Source organism: Triticum urartu, chromosome 7, assembly GCF_003073215.2.
Source record: "Triticum urartu cultivar G1812 chromosome 7, Tu2.1, whole genome shotgun sequence".
Classification (NCBI taxonomy): domain Eukaryota; kingdom Viridiplantae; phylum Streptophyta; class Magnoliopsida; order Poales; family Poaceae; genus Triticum; species Triticum urartu.
Genome location: NC_053028.1, coordinates 507,881,851 through 507,890,586, shown reverse-complemented (window position 1 = coordinate 507,890,586; position 8,736 = coordinate 507,881,851). Strand labels below are relative to the sequence as shown.

At 38.6% G+C, this 8,736-nt stretch overlaps 1 long non-coding RNA gene across 3 annotated transcripts; it reads right to left on the bottom strand.

Annotated features, from left to right (window-relative positions):
• Positions 1-4,368: 4,368 nt before the first annotated feature.
• LOC125521827 lies at positions 4,369-8,330 on the bottom strand. 3 transcript variants are annotated; one of them, XR_007289461.1, is made up of 5 exons: positions 7,837-8,330; positions 7,671-7,758; positions 6,413-6,478; positions 5,730-5,848; positions 4,369-4,984 (listed from the first exon to the last, which is right to left on the bottom strand). It is a non-coding gene; the product is annotated as an uncharacterized LOC125521827 (long non-coding RNA). The 3 variants fall into 3 exon arrangements; XR_007289460.1 differs by having other exon boundaries at positions 4,369-4,448; positions 4,690-4,984; positions 7,671-8,329; XR_007289459.1 differs by having other exon boundaries at positions 7,671-8,329.
• Between the last annotated feature and the right edge of the window lie 406 nt (positions 8,331-8,736).

Below are 8,736 nucleotides of genomic sequence, written 5' to 3'. Positions count from 1 at the left end.
GGAAGGGTGAGAGTGCGTATAATCCATGGACTCAACATTAGTCATAAAGAACTCACATGCTTATTGAAAAAATCTACAAGTCATCAAAAGCAAGCACTATGTGCATGATCCTAGGGGGATAGATTGGTAGGAAAAGACCATCGCTCGTCCCCGACCGCCACTCATAAGGAAGGCAATCAAAGAAAAACCTCATGCTTCAAATTTGTCACACAACGGTTACCATACGTGCATGCTACGGGCCTTGCAAACCTCAACACAAGTATTTCTCAATTTCACAATTACTCAACTAGCACGACTCTAATATCACCATCTTTATATCTCAAAACAATTATCAAGTATCAAACTTTTCATAGTATTCAATGCACTTTATATGAAAGTTTTTATTATATCCCTCTTGGATGCCTATCATATTAGGACTAAATTCATAACCAAAGCAAAGTACCATGTTGTTTAGAGACTCTCAAAATGATATAAGTGAAGCATGAGAGTTCAACAATTTCTTCGAAATAAAACCACCGTCGTGCTCTAAAAAGATATAAGCGAAGCACTAGAGCAAATGACAAACTACTCCGAAAGATATAAGTGAAGATCAATGAGTAGTCGAATAATTATGCAACTATGTGAAGACTCTCTAACATTTAAGAATTTCAGATCTTGGTATTTTATTCAAACAGCAAGCAAAACAAAATAAAATAAAATGACGCTCCAAGCAAAACACATATCATATGGTGAATAAAAATATAGCTCCAAGTAAGGTTACCGAAGAATGAAGACAAAAGAGGGGATGCCTTCCGGGGCATCCCCAAGCTTAGGCTCTTGGTTTTCCTTGAATATTACCTTGGGGTGCCTTGGGCATCCCCAAGATTAGGCTCTTGCCACTCCTTATTCCGTAGTCCATCGAATCTTTACCCAAAACTTGAAAACTTCACATCACAAAACTTAACTGAAAACTCGTAAGCTCTGTTAGTATAAGAAAATAAATCACCACTTAGGTACTATTGTGAACTCATTCTTAATTAATATTGGTGTGATACTACTCATAGATTCATCAAAATAAGCAAACAACACAATGAAAACAGAATCTGTCAAAAACAGAACAGTCTATAGTAATCTGGAGAATTCGAATACTTCTATAACTCCAAAAATTCTAAAAAATTAGGACGACCAGGAAAATTTGTATATTGATCTTTTGCAGTTGGATTGGCTATTTTATCGCTTTTTGGTAAAAAATTAAAATTATTCTCGTGAGCGCATACTTTCTGTTTTTATCGGCAAGATCAAACAATAATCACCCAAGAAGATCCTAAAGGCTTTACTTGGCACAAACACTAACTAAAATATAAAAAACACAATCATAATAGAGGATAGATGATTTTTTATTACTAAACAGGAACAAAAAGCAAGAAACAAAAATAAAATTGGGTTGCCTCCCAACAAGCGCTATCGTTTAACGCCCCTAATTAGGCATGATGATTTTAATGATGCTCACATAAAAGATAAGAATTGAAACATAAAAAGAGCATCATGAAGAATATGACTAGCACATTTAAGTCTAACCACTTCCTATGAATAGGGATTTTGTGAGCAAACAACTTGTGGAAATAAGAATCAACTTGCATAGGAAGGTAAAACAAGCAAATCTTCAAGATTTTCAACACATAGAGAGGAAACTTGATATTATTGCAATTCCTACAAGCATATGTTCCTCCCTCATAATAATTACATGTAGGATCATAAGCAAACTCAACAATATAGCTATCACAAAACATATTCTTAACACGATCCACATGTATGCAAAGTTGACACTCTTCCAAAATAGTGGGATTAACATTAACTAAAGTCATGGCCTCTCCAAACCCACTTTCATAATTATCACAATAAGATTCAACACCCTCCAAAATAGTGGGATCATCACTTCCTAAAGTTGACACTCTTCCAAATCCACTTTTATCAATATAATCATCATAAATAGGAGGCATGCTATCATCAAAATAAATTTGCTCATCAAAACTTGGGGACAAAAAATATCATCTTCATCAAACATAGCATCCCAAGCTTGTGGCTTTGCATATCATTAGCATCATGGATATTCAAAGAATTCATACTAACAACATTGCAATCATGCTCATCATCCAAAGATTTAGTGCCAAACATTTTAATACATTCTTCTTCTAACACTTTGGCACAATTACCACGAAAGACGTCAAAAAGATGAAGCATTTGAGGCAACATTAATTCCATTTTTTGGAGCTTTCTTTTACTAGTAAATATGCCTGTGCGTTGCATCGGGATAATAAAATTACATGCATCTAGCTCAATATAAGAAGGGCTCAAGATGTGTTCAAAAAAGGGGGAGGGGCTCAAGACCCCACAGGTCCAACCCGTGCGTTGCACCGGGCTAGAAATAAAATATAACCTGCTCCACGTGTCATTATGCAACATTTTTAACTCAATTTTTACAAATATATAAATAAGATTACACTATTTCTTTTTGTACAATGAAATTTGGGCGTACCCTAACAATGTTCATCATTACCTATTTTAGCTCCGCACTTTCATTTCATTTGAAAAACACAAATGTTTATATCAACCAATTTTATTTTTGTTGTTCAGAAAAACATGATTATTTTACTTTCATTAGGTGTTTTTAAAAAAATTCAAGAATATTTTTTAAAATGGTATCATTTTTATGGCGATGTTTTATTTTTTTTAATATTATATTTCATTTGTAATTTTTTACACTGTTTTTTGGGCTTTGTCCATTGACATTTGGCCTGCGTATTAAGTCCAGCCTAAACTGCACCGACGCCAGCTGAGCTCCTCGTCTCGTCTCGTGCCTCTTCTCGTCTCGTCTGCGAGCACCCATTTCAAAAAAAAAAAAAACTCCTCGTCGTGTGCCTCTTACTTCCCCGATCCCAAATTATTCCCCATTCCTCTACCTAGCTGAACTAAATGCGACGGCGGCAAGCGTCCCTCCCCTCCCCTCCGGCCGGCTCTCTCGGTCTCTCCATGGGTTCTACAAAAAACGAAGTGAAAGCCCCAAAACAAAAACACAAAAACACTCACATCTAGCGACATGAAGCAATACACGCCCCTTCCCTTCTCTCTAGCAAGTAGTGGTTACTAAACAAAATCTAACAATCGAACATTGTATAAATTGCTACGGCAACCAAGTATAATCAATCAGAAACACGAATAGCAGCAGGGTCTCGATCCCTCTCACTTTCTCTCTACTTCTTTCTTAATTCTCTGCCAAAACAACACGAAGCAACAACAGCATATGCAAGCACATAGCAGCAGCCTCCTCTCAGTTTCTCTCTATCTCTATTGATCCTTACTACTATAATCTCTCAATTTCTCAAGGGTTCTAGAAACATGCCATGGCAGTAACTCTTGTATGTAATCTTATGTAAATTATGTTCCATTTGTTCATAGAACCCAATAAAGGTCCCGTAAATGTACGCAAGACAACAACTGGCTTGTTTTTTTATAGTACTATGTATTACTGGACATTTCTACTGACGCTAGTACATAGCCTTGTTCTAACTTTGCATCAGTGTTGCTCTACCGTATAAAAACTACGCTGAACTCCATAGATTTCTGAGAGAACTTGAATCAACATAAGGGAATATCAAAATGATATCCGAATTCATGCATTGTTACGGAAAATGAATATAACCAAAATGGAGAGCCTGCACATATCTCATTATGCAAAAAAGGATCTATAGAAGTACAATACGTAAGCCATGGATCGTAGCAAGAGCAGCTACCTGAAAATACATAAACTTAAATAAAATCATGCACACCCCTCCATATGCAGGAAACAACTATTAAAACATGCAAGGAAATTTTTCAAGGTATATGTACAAAATTAGTTTGTGCCCCTTTTCTTACTACATCAGTAAATGAATCAACTTCCCCCACAAAAAATAGTAAATGAATCAACTTCTTGTGATAACCAATAACATTTTACGGAACTATCTCTTTGCTTGATAACCACTATCAACATGTACATAACTTCAATATTTATCACAGGGTATCAGACCCTCAGATACATCAGTTCGAAACATTGATTAATGCAGCATCCGAATAGAGCTGGTGCTCATTATCAGTTGAACATGAGAAATATTTGTGCAGAACACTCATATCAAATTTAGAACAACATACTCAGTTGTATGTCATCTTACTTGCGAAATCATAAATTCAAAACAGGGTATCATATTCAGTTTTGCTACTGGGAAAGGCTTGTTACACTTCAATATGCACAATAGTACATGCTTTAACCTGTCAAATATGTACTGTCATAAACAAAGAAAAAAATGTATTTGATTTGCCATGGAACTGCTTGAAATCGAAGATATGGATGATGGTGCAGCACACAGATCAAATTAGCATCACAGCTTAAACCGAGGTCTGTTTATGATCAGTCTGAAACCCGACTCAATAGGCTGAATATACACAATAAAACACAAGTTTCAGTGAGATTCTCAGATTCACACAGGAAAGTTGGTTGGAACTTTAGCTGGAAAAAGGATCAATGTTGAACATGAACTGGGAAAACATTCTAAAAGTTCAGACTGGGCATGCTAGTCTGCTGCTGTTGAAAACTGCCTGTATAACCATGACAGAAACAACAACTAAAACAGGGGATTACATCCAGTGATTAGCTTTCATCAAGGGGATAAATACCTCTGGTGTAACTGCTGCAGGCGCCATTGTACAGCTCGACCGATGTTCTTGAGATAATGTCAAGCTAAATGGGGATGGAGGTGATGGCAATGGACCACAATCTATCTGATTATCTGATTTTGGCACAATCGATTCAAAACACTCAGAAACTGGAGTACATGTTGACATAGTTGGTGACATAGGTGATGGCTCCAGAACACTTGATTCAGAAATTTTTGCTTTTTTTGAAGGTCGGTTATCAAAGTCCTCTTCAATGTTCTATGTAATATTAAGTTACAGTGCTGTCATCTATTTTCTGCAATCACAACAAAAATAAAAGGTAAACCTCCAACCGTTAGAAGCATCATCTGACAGTAGCTTTGTTTAAAGGAGACGAAAACATTACAATCCAGTATGTAGAAGGCAAAAGTATATAGAGATAAAAATTACCAATACATATGTGCATGTTTAAAAATTCTACAATGAGAAAGTAAATCATATTAGCAAATGTGGTCTACCACACAGCATAAAGGAACTCAGTTGATTAAGTAGCTATATATGCGCATGCCAAAATATTCTAGGCTGCAAAACCATAAAAAACAGGAAAGATCAAGACACACATTATGATCCATTACATGAGAAGTAATATGATCTTTTTGACATTTTATTTATCCTACATCTTTGTGAGACCCGCGGACTCAGCGAAGAACCTAAAAAAATTCCTACATTTACATTCTCAAACAGAACTGCATTTTTCTAGTTGTCAAAATACGGTGAGCAGTAATTTTTCGTAAACATCATGCCCTGTTGAATATAATTGAGACCCGTCCATCACTTATTTGTGAACTACTTTTGTTCTGGTCACCTATGTATTGAACTACTAAACACTCCTTACGAATTTACTCTACTTCATTCAAGTACAAACAGAATCCATTTATGTAGGAGCGCATGATGTGTTGCTTGTCAGTGAAATATAGTCTACTATCGGCAATAGCTATATTTGCTGTAGTAAATTAATGATTTGACAAACATATGAGACCCATCAGATGCTTCAAAAGTACCTCAAAGTAGGTCTAGGCGACGGCTGATGGTCTTCCGGCAAAATCGGCGGAGGCGGTGGCAGATTGTCTTGCGGCGAAGTCGACGGAGACGATAGCGGTGAAGTCAAAGGAGACGACAGCTGCGAAGTCGACAGATATAGTATAAGACAATCATAAATTCGGCAAGGAGGAAGATCAGGGAATAGTAATGCGAATTATGCCACTATATATTTGAATTACATGGAGATCAATCACTCCAAAACCAAGTTTCCTGATATACAGACCGTTGTCTGGGCTTATTACATTAAAATGCACAGTAACCTAAAAAAGCAGTCCTATTTGTTCTTAGTTCTTTGAGTTGAACTTTTAGACCTGGCATTTGATTTCTTGCATGGCTGATAACTGTGATGATTGTGATTCTTGGCAATTCTAGTTTAATTCTCAGCTTGAAGAATATGCTCTCATCTTTTAAGTATAACCTTAATGTTCCTCACTATGCAATGATCCCAAAAATATATACGAAAATGAACATGTACTTCATGCTCTTCTAAATTTTCTTTCCCTGACAGAAGGGAAAACACCCAGCTTCTATTAGATAAAACAAAGTATTACAAGGTATATATGGAGAAAAGTGTCACAGTAATAGACGCATTGTACATGTACCAGGGCTCACATATGCAAACTAAAATGAAGGGGATTCATACCTCCGGTGTAGTTGCCACAGGCAACATTGGACGGCTCAACGGATGTTCATCACTCATCTTAAGGGCCTGAAAAAAAAATCAACTCCAAATCAGAATAAGCTTTTTGCAGACGGACATCAGTGTTGACTAAATCATAACTGTGAAAAAAATAGCTGATCATTCTTTTATTTTCTCAAGTGGCACCAGGCACTTAATTCTACTAAAAAAATATGCAGATACACACTGGCCACATGCCCAGAGAAGTTAGCTCCACACAAACATTTGCAAATCAGGTCTTGAGCAACTGTAATGCAGTTTTGACAGATTGAGACATTGATTTAGCACAAAATTTGTACATATACTTTATATAGGGCACTTATAAACATGCTACCAGGACAAAAACAAAATTTGTTACTAAGCAAAAAACATGGGTCTGTAACCCCAGAAACTACAGAGAGGAAAGTTGTTTACAGATCCTAATCCTGTTTTGCTAGGTGCAGCTAGCATATCTATTCTGCAAAGCTAATTCTTAACTGAAGAAAAAGCATAACCTAGGTGCAGCTAGCATATCTATATTCTGCAAAGCTAATTGTTAACTGAAGAAATAGCATAATCGAGCAAGGGGACAGAAATAATAACTACAATAGGGGAGTCGAAAACATTTTAACATCATAAAAGCATGAAAAAATATGGTCTTTGAGATCGTCATCTTAGACACACAAATTTATGAGCCATACTGAGATACATAAGCATGATTTATGCACAACAGTATCGATGCATGCATGAGCAAAGTTCATACAATAATTAGAAGGTTCAGTACAGTTCTCTGTTTCAAATTGTTTTTCTTGTGATGCGGCAAAGAAATTCTCCTGCAGTTGCAAAAATCATTATTCATAGTTTAAGAGTAATAATGTTCAGGCAGGCACAAATTTAGGAAAAATACCACATGAATCTGAATCGAACCGTACATGATTCACAATCGCATCTAAGTACAAAACCAACAGTGGTCCTCCATCTAAGCAATCCATGAGATTACTAACTAAAACTAAGTCTCACAACAGTAAGAGAAGAAGACCATGACCACCAGTATCAAGTGCTGAACAATCGTATTAGGTGTTTTACAATTACGGATAGTCGAGGAGCAGTGAAGTGGAAGCAAAGAGGCAACTAAAGCTTGCTATTCAGCTCATCTCCAGCAACAGCGGCAACAAGGTCAGATCAAGTTTTGACGAACTTCAGGCTCTACGGCGCCGTGGCGTAGCTTCGAGGGGATACATACCTATCGTGTAGCCACCACAGGAGACATTGCACAGCTCGACGGGCGTTCTTGCTCCTCCGGCGAACTCGCCGCTTCTTCCTCCGGCGAACTTGGCGGCGACATTGGATGTTGGGTCAAAAATTGCAATTTCGACGGGATGATGGAGATTATGGTCGAAGGGCAAAACCTGATGGATATTCCGGCCGAGGACCCTTGCTTCTTATAGCAGCCAATCAAATCCGGGTCGGGCACTACATCAATTTGTGTTGGAGAAGGACAGGGCCGGCCTCCAATTTTCCATCCAAATCACGACAGGAGCAGCGGAGGTTGAGAAGGATACCACGGAGGAGAACAGAGAGAACTGGCGGCGGCACGGCCGGCGCCGGTGGCCGGTGTACCATCCTCCATGAACGCCCATGAGCGCAGCAGGCCCACGGCGTCCGCCTTCTCCTACGCCTCGGATCGGATGTGGCCGCGCAGCAAGCCCACGGCGTCCGCCTTCTCCTCCGCCTCGTCCGTAGCCGCACCCATGGCGTCCGCCTTCTCCTCCGCCGCGGCTGTAGCCGTCCGACGAAGGCGCCGCCCCTCACCTGCTCGTGCTCCGCCGTCGCTGCCGTCGCTGGAAAGGGAGGAGTTTTGGATAAGATGAATCAGGGACCGCAGACTGAATATCGAACAAACATAGGGTCTTTATTGTAAAACCGAAGCGTTTTCCCAGATTCACTAAAGAAGGGACTGCGGGTTATATTTCCGAAAAGCAAAAGGACTTTTTAGTAAAACCATCGCGACGGTGAACCCGGAAACTCAATCCGTGCTTTATTATTATTAGGGAGAGATAGACTAAACTAGTGATAAAATAAGAAACTAAAAGATTCGATTGCAAAATCTAAAGATATGCCTTCAAGTGCTAACCTCCCCAACAACGGCGCCAGAAAAGAGCTTGATGTCTACTATACAATCTTCTTCTTGTAGACATTGTTGGGACTTCAAGTGCAGAGGTTCGTAGGACAGTAGAAAATTTTCCTCAAGTGGATGACCTAAGGTTTATCAATTCGTGGGAGGCGTAGGATAGATATGGTCTCTCTCA